Below are 12,338 nucleotides of genomic sequence, written 5' to 3' on the forward strand. Positions count from 1 at the left end.
CATTCATGCATGCTGCTATGAGTACTTTTTATTACAAAGACTGGTGCTAGTACTGCACCTTGCACTCTTAACTATCACTGCCTTAGGCTTTTAGGATACCCCTTCTCCCCATTCGATCTCACTCGTGGAATGAGAGAGGCCCCATAAAACCTAGTGACTGCTGTGGAACAAAAAAAGAGCATCTTTGACACACTCATTGCCCCTCCCAATGACAGAGGTGATTGCCTACATGACAGTGATGCTGGATCCAGCAACGCGCACTGACACCTGCTCACCTGTCAACACCTTTACAAACCCCAAGGCAGCTGGTGTGCCTCAACAGGTAAGAATCAATGGGGTCTTCAAGCAAAGAGGTTTTACACCGCTCTGACCGCCATTGCAGGCCAGGAAGCACTGTCAGAATTCACTTATAGTACAGCTTAAGACCCACCCAACTCCTCATTAAAAGTAGACACCATTCCATCTCTGAATTCTTTGATCCTATGAAGGTACTTGGACTCTTGGTTCGTGCTTCTTTAGATCGCATAACTCATTGCTAACATCTATGTCCACCTGGGAGTACTTTATCCCATATATAATTATATATCTACAACAGCACTATTATAATATAAATACCACAAACAGCATCCGAGGCATCTGTCTTTAAAATATTACTGCTCCCTAGATGCATTTAAAAACTGCCGCTAGAGCCACATTAAAACAACACGGAGAACTTCCACATAAATATTCACAGGTATACCGACAGATATCGAGGACACGTTAAATACTTTAAGTGTACCAACCCAAACTCACATTGGGATTCAAAGGAGCATACCTTTGTGTTGTAATAAATCTGTCCACAGTGGCTTACAATTTGTTTATAATATATAATTGGTTATGTATATTTTAGTGTAAATTGTAGCTTTATGTGTATCACAAACTAAAATCCTTACATCAGATTTTAGCATTACGGGACAAAAGTAAGCTTTCTCGTGCATTGAGTCTCCTCCCATCCCAAGTACACAGGTATAGCAGGGCGGTCTCCCACTCAGTAATTTACTATGAGTACTCTTGGGAGGGGTAAAAAGCAGGCTCGTATGATATACCAAATAGAGGTATATTGTGTACAGAGTCCAGCTATCTCTTATGAGTGGATAGGGCTTACCTCAACAATCCCAAGGTGCTCTTTTTCACACTCAATAAGGAGATCCACCACAATATAGAAAAACAAAACATACTTTTTTTATAATTTTTTACACCAAGAACTTCATTATTGGGTAAGTACTTTTTAGAATAGCAGATTTGAAGAAAATAGGTAAATACACTTGTATTGTCTCTAATGCGATAATGTTATCCTGTGGAGAAAGCAAAACCAAAGGAAATGATGGACGGAGTGTTGAACATTGCAATCACTCACCCCCAGTCAACTGATCTGGGTTTAATCCATCACCGTTCTTTAGCCCACTCTGCCACCCCAGTTCAGACATGGCCATATGCAAATCAGTCTGACCCTGTGCCTCATGGGAACAGTCCAGCCCGAACTGCCAAGCCATGTCTTCCCTGGACCGGAAACAAGCTTCCTAGGACCGGTTTCTGGCATTTCAGCCGTCTTCAGCCAGGCTTGCTTGAATCCAGTGGCAAAGTGAGCAAGGGACTCACGTCTGAGCATACCCTGCCAACTTATGGCGAACAAAGCAAAACCAAAGGACATATACAAACTAACCGGCTGTATGTCAGAACAACGAGTTCCTCAACCCAGTATACCTTAACAATGCAGTCTGTACAACGACCGTATCTTAACCACGCATTACTTTACCATGCATGCCTTTTGCCACAATTTTTCATGGTAGAGGTATGCATGGTAAAGGGGTATGTGTGGCTAAGGTTACCACCCGCTTCCCCCTCCCCCTGAGCCCTAAAATCGACCCTGCCATCCCCTAATCCCTCAAAACTACCCCATCCCCCTCCCTGAACCCTAAAAACAACCCCTAAAAAATACCCCGAGCCCCCCTCCACCACTGAAAACATCACCAAAATGCCACCACCCCTGAAAATTACCCAAAACCCCACCCCTAAAAACTACCCTGATCCACCCACCCCTGAAAACAAACCCCCACCACCCCATAAAACTACCCCAAACTCCCACCCCTTAAAACTACCCAAACCCCCACCCCTAAAAACTACCTCAAACCCCCACTACCCCATTAAACTACAGCAAACTCCCCCATCCCTAAAAACTATCCGAAACCCCCACCTCTAAAAACCACCCTGAACTTCCACCCCTGAAAACTACCTCAATCCCCCACCCCCCCATAAAACTACCCCGAACCCCCACCCTCCCCTAAAACTACCCCGAACCCCCATCACCCCATAAAACTACCCTGAACCCCCACCATCCCATAAAACTATCTTGAACACCCAACACCCCATAAAACTGCCACAAACCCCTCCAGACCCGGTCCCAGCCACACTTACCTTTCCGTATCCCCTTTCCTACACTCCTTTTCCCCCGCCCATTCCGAACAGCGCATTTGCCTTAACCACGCATGTGTGTGGTTAAGTCAAAGCCATTGTTCTGGCAAGCGTGGTTACGCTTGCGGGCTTCCGGAACTCGTGGCTCAGCCTCGTTGTTGTGGATGTTTCCTAAACTAACCACAACAATAGTGGGTTGACGAGCAAAAACGGCGAGCGTGAACCCAGGATAGGGTTTGGATGCTACCTACTACAGGTCACGTAGGACCCTTCGAACCAGGGAGGTCATCCTTAATGGAAGAGGATGCCTTACACACATTATAGAGTCATGCTTCATCATCAACATCTTCTCCCCAACCTGGTAAGATGGTACTAGCAGGGCGGACTCAACCTCCACGAAGACTTGGCGGTAGGAGGGAGATCTTACATAAAACTTACAGGACAAAGTCGGGATCCAGTTAGATGTAAAAATACCAAAAAGAACTATTGATGGACAGAATGCAGAACAATGTCATACATTCACCCCAGTACAGAGATCTGGGTCTAAATCCATCGGTTTTTTGCTCACCATGCTATTCCAGTTTGGACCCAGCCATATGCAAATCAGTCCTGACCCTGTGGCCTATGGGAACAGTCCAACCCAAACTGCCAGGCCAGGTCCTCCCTGGACTGGAAACAAGCATCCTAGGACCGGTTTCGGGGTTTCACCCCTCTTCAGCCATGATGTAATACCTGTAAAAATACCTCCAGGTTCCTCAGTTATCACCGTTATTAGTGAGGACCCTAGGTACACTAAAAACAAATCAAGTGATGGGATCCATAGAGTATAATTACTCTAGTCCATCCTTAAAATTACCAACATGTTTCTGCCCTCAATAACTAGCCTACTAGGTCTTGGGCATTCATAAGGGCTATTGGATCGAGATAAAAAAACACAGTTGTCCACAGATATTCGAAATGCTACGGTGAGAAAGAACACCTATACGTTAACCCAAGTGAGTCCTACCTGGGATTCTAATAGCCTGATTCCGTCATTAACCCTATGCTTCAGGGGATACCAGAGAATCGGTCAAGGGAGGGGTGGTGTCCTTCATAGTCACACAATCTTCAGAAGGCACACCACCTAGATCTCTCTACTCCTTGATGTTGTACGAAAAACACATATACACTATAGGGGTACTTAGCAGCTACTTACAGGACCAATCTTCTGGAGTTATGGTAAGTATGGTGCAAAGTCCAAGGTAGCACCAACAGGTCAGCTTGGTGGGCTTTGGGGTGTTTGGGTGCAAAGGTGCTTTCAGCGTTGGGTGCCCCATTGGTTTCAATGGGACGCAGTCCTGGGAAAAAGAGATTGCAAGCAGGGACTGGGGGGGCCAGTCCGGTTGACCCCATGGGGGGCTCACTCCTTGAGATGCTTGGAAACTTAAGGCCATCATCGGTTCACTTCTCCTTGGGCTGTGGGGCTCGTGTGCAGTGGTGCTTTTAGGCATAGGGTCCATGGGGTGGAAGACACAGTTTAGAGGGCCTGCACAAAAAGGTTGCAAGCGGCAACTCGGAATCCAGTCTGGGCAAACCGAAGATGGGGTTCAACTCTGGAGGGTCTCAGGACCTTGTTGACACCGTCGGCCCACTTAATTTCAGGCTGGGGGGCACAGGGGCTGTGGTGCTTTCTGGTGTCAGGTTTTGCACGGTCCAGCTTCATCTCGAATTCTTCTTGGGTACAGAGAAGTCGCTATGCTCCTCCACAGGAGAGACTGGGTGCTCCATGAAGTGCTGGCAGTTCTCCCAGGCTTTTGGAGGTAGAGCAGCTGCAGGTCAAGTCATCTTTAGCACAATTGTTGGGGATAGCAGGCAGGCGGGTAGGGTTGGTGACAAGTCAGTTGCTGCTTCTCAGTTCTTGCACTTTGCGATTCTTCGCTGTCCTTCTACTTCTTAGGTCAACAGACTCTGCTTTCCTGGTGTCATGCCTCCTCTAAATACTACATTTGAGGGCATTAAGGGGAGTGAAAGGTTGTAGCCAATGGGCTACTTACCCCTATATGACAACGTCCTGTGGTAAGTAGCATAGCCCTGTCCCAGAGTTCCTGATGCTATCATTACCAAGATGCCTGACTTTTCCTAAAGGGGGCATATCAAGCAGCTCACCTTAGGGGTATGACTGGCCTGGTAGTGTATCGCGCCTCCCTGCATCTCTAATTTCCTGCCTGTCCAGGTGCCCACAGGGCCGCAGGCAAGGGATGGCCTCAGGGCCGGCTTTAGAGCTGGTGGCGCCCTATGCGACAATCATTTTTTGCGCCCCAACCCCATGACCTCCTCCTCTGACTTCCTCACTAGCATATGGTAAATGTATCCCTCATCTCTTCATAGCCCTTCTCTCACATACATTTCATTTATTTTAAAGTGCTTATAAAGGCTGGCTTTACTAATCCACTCAGTTATCCACATAAAATTCGAATCTGTTCTTTCTATTGCTGCCTGAAAGCTGGACGCCCAAGGAACTCTGCAGCAGGTGCTTTTAAATCTTAAGTTATGCTAAACACAGCGCCCCCTTTCAGTCAGTGCCCTCCCTCTAGTTCAGCGCCCAGTGCGGCCGCACCAGTCTCACTGCCCTAAACAGCCTGCCCTGGGTGGCCTCTCCCAGGTCTGGGGAAATCAGTGTAGGTTTATTAATTCAAGGTGTTTGATAACAATCACCATAGATTTCAGTGAAGCCATTATGTAGCTAGGGAAGTCGTTTTTACTAGTGTTCAGCACACATGCACTTAAAATGGCTTCCCTCTTCTCGTGTGACATCTAAGAGTTGACTTAGACATCACAGGGGCATATTTGCTCATGCAGATATGTCCACACATGTAAGGCCTGCTGTAGGGGTGGCTTACCTACACTGCATGCAGTGTCTCCAAGCATGGCACACAAGATGTGTACCATGTTGTATTTTCACTTTCTCTGCACCATGGCATGCAGCCTGCAATGTCAGTATGCATGTTGGTGCTGTGGGGGTCCTTAGGGTGGCACAATACATGCTGTAGCCTTTGGGGACCCTCTTTAACCTCCTCGCCCTAGGTAACAGGGGTACCACTTACTAGGGAGTTACAGGGGGTGCTAAAGGTATTGTCAATTGGGGAAACAATTGTACAGTTTAGGGAAAGAAATCTGGCACTGGGGACCTGGCTAGCAGGGCCCAGTGCAGTTCTGTCAAAATTGCATCAGATCAAAAGTGTAGGCGATCATTGTAGGGGCTTGCTCAGTGTATAGTGTCCACCTATGGTGAGTCACTATGCACGTAGCCCAGGCAAACCTTAGTGATAGTGTTTAGGTCCCTGATAACCAAAGCTCCCAAGGGGTAGCTGTGGAGAGCAGCTCAGGCTTATTCAGGAGGGTGTAAAGTGGGTACAAACACCACAGAGTCAGCCAGCAAGCATAGTCTTGAGAAAGAACCACACAAGTTGAGTATAAAAATACCTTGTATTTATTAGCACACACTAGACACTAGCTTGGTAAATCTCCTACCCGCAGATATCAAATACACACAAGAAATACTTCAAAAACAGGTAAGTAGCATAGGAAAATTCACAGGCCTCCAGGGGAGGCCAAACCATATACTAAAATAGTGGAATGCTAATTGGTTACCAAAACGGGAGAAATACCCAAGGGCAGGGGACCCCAGGGAAGCATGAAACCACCCAAGGTGAGTAGCCAGGGAATCCAAGGCACCCGGGTGCAGAGTGGTTACACCGGGTCAGATGTCCATAAGGATAACACAGGGTAAGTCGCATTGGATTTTTATGATTCTAGGTCCCCTCCCAAAGGACCCCGAAGGAACTACTTGGATGATGGACGGTTGGAGAGTCACCCCATGTGTGGATACCAATAAGATCCGGATACCTGCAACACACTCCTGAGTTTTGATGACAGTCAAAGGAGCTCTCGCCATGCTCTGTGACTGAGGTGGGCATGGGCAAGCGCTGGCGGGTTATTTGAGTTCAATAGGAGGCGGAGGTGGCGGCTCTTGTTTGGAGCACCTGAGCGTGTTTCTAGACTCTCTTTTAGTTTGGAATTACTATCTGTGGTGCCCTATATGCACCTGCGATCTCACGCTACCTTCATTACCTTTTTGGACAGAACTTCTTCCTCGCGCTGGAAGTCAGCGCGGTGTTTAAAAGGCAGAAGCATAGGCTGAGACGGCAGGATTGGGAATCCGGTGAGAGCACTAGTGGGAGAGCTGCGATGACTGTGAATATTTTCCACCTGAAAGCCTTTAGAAGAGGTTTATGACGCTGCTCTTGGGCCCTTCTTGGATTGACGCTGCAGTTGCTCTTGAGGTGAGATAAGGAACAGCTCGCTGATAGAGCCTGGGAGGAAACACATTTGCAGATTTGCGGAATTATAGAAAGGGAGCTGGGATAAGCTTTTTTATTCTCCTTGTTTTTTTGTGTGCAAAATATCATTTTTCTGTAGGCTATATAAGCTAAGTAAGAGGGGATTCTGAGGCTTTTAGGTTTTCCGTTCAGGGGGTAAGGCACGGAAGCGGCCTAGTTAGACTGGGTGCAGCTTGTGCCCCCCTCTTAATCTTTTCTATATCTCCCTCATATCTGCCTCATAAGGAAACGGCAACAAGTCTGAAGGATTAAATAATTTCTCGTGATACTACGGTGAAACCTCGATTGATTGCAAACTCTTCAAGGGGCACGAGAACACGTCGCAAGAGTAAGAGTCCTTCCTTTAAAGACTCTGACTTCAGGCTGTTCAGTGGAAGATTCATTTAATAAGTGCCTATTAGGTCTTGGAGGTGTGGGTTTTCAAAAGAAGCTTGATAATCAGCAACCCATGAATGCCCCCCAGGGCCATGAAGTCCATCAAGCAAGAATGTCCCAATCAATAACGATGCCTCTAGGAGATACAAGCATCAGTGATAAGCCTTCCCTCAGCCCAGCTAACTTAGTTGCTCTCCAATGTAATGATACGCCTTCATCGACAACACCAACAACAGAGGACCCCTCAACTGTTAAACAACACGCTGCTTGCCTGCTCTCTTTGGGATCTAACGCGAAGGTTCAGACACAGACTACTTCAAATAGTTTTATTTTACCTAAACCTAATACTAACCCCACACTTCAGGAAGTGAGGAGCCCACAGCTTTTGGACATGTCCCTTTTTACTACGGCAATGGAACCTGCAACTGCAATTTCAGAAAAGATCTTGCTTCAGAGCTCAATCACTCAGAGACTGGACTCAACGCCATTAGACTCCAGGAACATATCTACTTCAGAAGATTCCACACAAACCCTTCTTCTCCAGATCTTAACAGAGCTCAAAAATATGAAATTATCCCAAGAAGAAGAAGCTCAGAAAAGGACGGAGTCACAACTGAACTCAATCCAGTCTCATGTTCAGCAGCTCACATCTCGAGTCTCGGAAGGGGAACAACGTATACCTGATCTTGAAGACTCTGCCCCCCTGCAGTCAGATCAGGTAGCTAAATTGCAAACAGGGCTAGCAAATCTTCAGCTAAAAGTAGACGATGCAGAAAATCGTGCTCGAAGATGCAATTTACGTTTTGAGAAAGGGCAAGCAATGGACAAGGTTATTACCCGACCTGGTCACTAAATATGTATGTCCTGAAGCTACTACCCAGATGACGGATCTTACAATGTTACGTGCACACCGTGTTCCGGTAGTTCAATATCCAAATGCCAAATACCCGAGAACGATTATTGTAAACTTCGGAGACTTCAGATTAAAGGAGAAAATGTTAGCCTGTGCAATTCGTGATAATGGGTATCAGACAAGTGACAATTTTGTGTTTAAAATTTTTTCAGATATGTCTGCCCATTCGGCTAAGCGCAGAAAGGAATTTAGAGGCATGATAAACTGCTTTCAACAAGATGGAGCTCCCGCAGGACTAGTTCAACAATCAAATTTGAAAGTGCTCCATAAAGGAAGAGTTCATATATTTCAATCAGTCCAAAAAGCGCAGGAGCTCCTCCATTCTCTGCAATATTCGAGGGGGGGTGGGGGGGGGGGGGGGAGATTTAACATTACTTCCAAAGTCAGTAAAAGCAAAAGCTTATTGCAAATGAAGATGAAACTGGATACGTTCCTTCTGCTTCTCCTTTTTTCTCGGTTTCTCTTCTCGCTGTCTCTTTCTCTTTTTCTTTTCTTCAATTCTATTATGTGTTCTTGGACTGCCAGCTATTGGCTCACCTCCTGGATGCCATGTCACAGCACTCAAATGTTGGGAGGTGGGTGCGGGCACATGGGGAAGGTGGGAGGGATACGGTGCACTGGGGGGGTCACCTCAGGGAGCCCCAGACGAGGGAGGCTCCATTACCGTGGTGAACCATGGGAGCGGGGAGGAAGGTTTCACGAGGGGTAGGGGGAAAGGAGTTGGGCTCACGGGACATGGGGCGGTGAAAAAATTAAAATGTAGCACATTTTTGATTGGAATACAAAGGATCGAGATAATATTTCTTTCTATTTTTATTTTTAAATGACAACTAGACCATTAAAGATTATTTCCTGTAATGAGAACGGTTTCAATAATAGATTGAAGCGCCGTTCTATGTTGGCCTGGTTCAAGACCTTTCAAGCCGACATAATATTTTTACAAGAGACTCATTATAAAGAGGGCGCGCCAAGGGATAAAACCCCTGCCTATGTTCAATATGAATAAAATAAAGCTGCATCACGCTAAACATAATTTACAAGATTTTTTCACTTCCAAAGAAATCCTTGCGCACGATGCGGTCCTCCGAAAAAGGTATGAAGAGAATTAACATATTGGTAAATATCTTGCATGGTCAGCAAAACGTAGGGTCAATAGGAACACTATCAAAAAATAAATGAGCCAGTTTCTGGCAGATCTACTTCACATCCCCAGGAAATTTCTGCAATTTTTTTGGAGCACTATAGGAAGCTTTACTCTGATCCTCTTATCAGCTCATCTGAGGCAGCGAATGTCTGGCTCAATGGCATTAATTATCCTTTGTGATTAAACAAAGAGGACTAGCTTAAGTTGACCAAAGTGTTACAGTACTCAAATTAGTTCTGTCACGGGCACCTTGTTGGTGTATTCATGAAGCCCTCACCCACCAACCTAGTTGGTGGCATGCTTCATCATCGGGCCCACCCAGTGACACCTAGTATGTCCCGGGTGTGCTGCAACGCCTGATTACAGCGGAGCTGGTATATTGCTGAGAGTGCAGTGAGGTTGGGTGAGTTGTGATTTAAAACGGCTTGGTGGTGGTCCCAGTACCCGAGGGTAAATTAAATTTTAATAACTGGGCCATCACCAGCGGTTAAAAGTAAGGCTACAGGACGCGTAAGGGTGGCGAGTTACTGCCCCTTGCGTCCTTCAGATGGTCGACATGTTTCAGCCAGTGCCTTAGAGTGTTCTGGCTTTCCTCAGGACCGTTTTTTTAAAAAGGTGTGGTGAAATAAAACAGACTTAGGTGCCAATTCCGATCCGGTAAAAACCGGGTACGAACCGTCGGACGGAGCCTTTTCTCCGTCCGACTCGTACCCGGTGCGAAATCCATCCGAAAATGCAAGTACGATTCATACGGAAACACCATTTCCGTACGATTCGAACAAAACACCGACCGAACAGAAACTAAACACAATTCCGATCCTGAAAGGAGCCGACGTGACGTCGGTACGCATCCAGCCTACGTTTCACGAACCAGGAAGTACGATTCGAACCGACGTCATCCCGCACGGAAAATATTTACCGGCTGCCAAAAACTGCCGGGAAATCAGGACGACACACGCAAGGAGCAGCTGGACGCGACGAACAGACATGGACCCGAACCTACGTGCCATCCCTGCCCTCCTAGCAGTCCACCTGGCGTACAGGAACCGACGCAGACGCCGCAGAAGGTCAGCACAACAACCAGGGGCAAAGGGGGGGGCAGGGGCAGGACACACAACACCAACACATGGTACCAAATCACACATGGCCTGGACATACCTGACCATCAGGGCCTGGTCACTTCCAGGGGGTGGGGGCAAGGCCAGCAACGCAAGCGTCCGCCACAACGGAAGTGGATGGTCACGCGAACCGGTACGTACCCTACCCAGGCCGCAAGAGCGTGGGTACGGAACGTACCACGCGTCCCCCTACGTCACTCCAACAATAGCGGTACGGCCCGTACCCACGTCAGAAAGGCCTTGGTACAGCTCGTACCAGCATTGCTGGGGTCATGTAGGGGTACGCGTGGTACGACCCGTAGCCACGCCCCCAAGGCCTGTGTACGGTGCGGACCCCACGGCCCGCAACAATGGTGGGACGCACCGTACCCACACACCAAAGGCATGGGTACGGCCCGTACCCAGGCACGCAGAGCGTGGGCAGGGGTATGTACGGACCGTACCCCCACCCGTGGAAGTACGGCCCGTACCCCCACCCGTGCATGTACGCCCCGAACCCCCACTCGTGTATGTACGCCCCGAACCCCCACCCGTGTATGTACGCCCCGAACCGCCACCCGTGTATGTACGCACCCAAGCGCCACCCGTGTATGTACGCCCCGAACCCCCACCCCACCCTGGTATGTACGCCCCGAACCCCCACCCGTGTATGTACGCACCCAAGCGCCACCCGTGCATGTACGCCCCGAACCCCCACCCCACCCTGGTATGTACGCCCCGAACCCCCAGCCGTGTATGTACGCACCAAACCCCCACCCGTGTATGTACGCACCAAACCACCACACCAGCCGTGTATGTACGCACCAAACCCCCACCCCAGCCGTGTATGTACGCACCGAACCACCACCCGTGTATGTACGCACCGAACCACCACCCGTGTATGTACGCCCCCGAACCCCCACCCCAGCAGAGTATGTACGCCCCGAACCCCCACCCGTGTATGTACGGACCGAACCCCCACCCCAGCCGTGTATGTACGCACCAAACCACCACCCGTGTATGTACGCCCCCTAACCCCCCCCAGCCGTGTATGTACGCACCGAACCACCAGCCGTGTATGTACGCACCAAACCCCCACCCGTGTATGTACGCACCTAACACCCACCCCAGCAGAGTATGTACGCCCCGAACCCCCACCCGTGTATGTACGGACCGAACCCCCACCCCAGCAGAGTATGTACGCCCCGAACCCCCACCCGTGTATGTACGGACCGAACCCCCACCCCAGCCGTGTATGTACGCACCAAACCACCACCCGTGTATGTACGCCCCCGAACCCCCCCCCAGCCGTGTATGTACGCACCGAACCACCAGCCGTGTATGTACGCACCAAACCCCCACCCCAGCCGTGTATGTACGCACCGAACCACCAGCCGTGTATGTACGCACCAAACCCCCACCCCAGCCGTGTATGTACGCACCGAACCACCACCCGTGTATGTACGCACCGAACCACCACCCGTGTATGTACGCCCCCGAACCCCCCCCCAGCCGTGTATGTACGCACCGAACCACCAGCCGTGTATGTACGCACCAAACCCCCACCCCAGCCGTGTATGTACGCACCGAACCACCAGCCGTGTATGTACGCACCAAACCCCCACCCCAGCCGTGTATGTACGCACCGAACCACCACCCGTGTATGTACGCACCGAACCACCACCCGTGTATGTACGCCCCCGAACCCCCCCCAGCCGTGTATGTACGCACCAAACCCCCACCCGTGTATGTACGCACCTAACACCCACCCCAGCCGTGTATGTACGCACCGAACCACCACCCGTGTATGTACGGACCGAACCCCCACCCCAGCAGAGTATGTACGCCCCGAACCCCCACCCGTGTATGTACGGACCGAACCCCCACCCCAGCCGTGTATGTACGCACCAAACCACCACCCGTGTATGTACGCACCAAACCACCACCCCAGCCGTGTATGTACGCACCAAACCACCACC

General features: G+C 49.4%; 1 protein-coding gene across 5 annotated transcripts in view; it reads left to right on the forward strand.

The window, feature by feature from the left end:
• The window catches only part of LOC146813014 (killer cell lectin-like receptor subfamily B member 1B allele A), a 699,061-nt gene that overhangs the window by 616,823 nt on the left and 69,900 nt on the right, over positions 1-12,338 (forward strand). The window lies entirely within an intron of this gene.

This window comes from Triturus cristatus, chromosome 7 (genome assembly GCF_964204655.1).
Source record: "Triturus cristatus chromosome 7, aTriCri1.1, whole genome shotgun sequence".
In the NCBI taxonomy this organism is placed as follows: domain Eukaryota; kingdom Metazoa; phylum Chordata; class Amphibia; order Caudata; family Salamandridae; genus Triturus; species Triturus cristatus.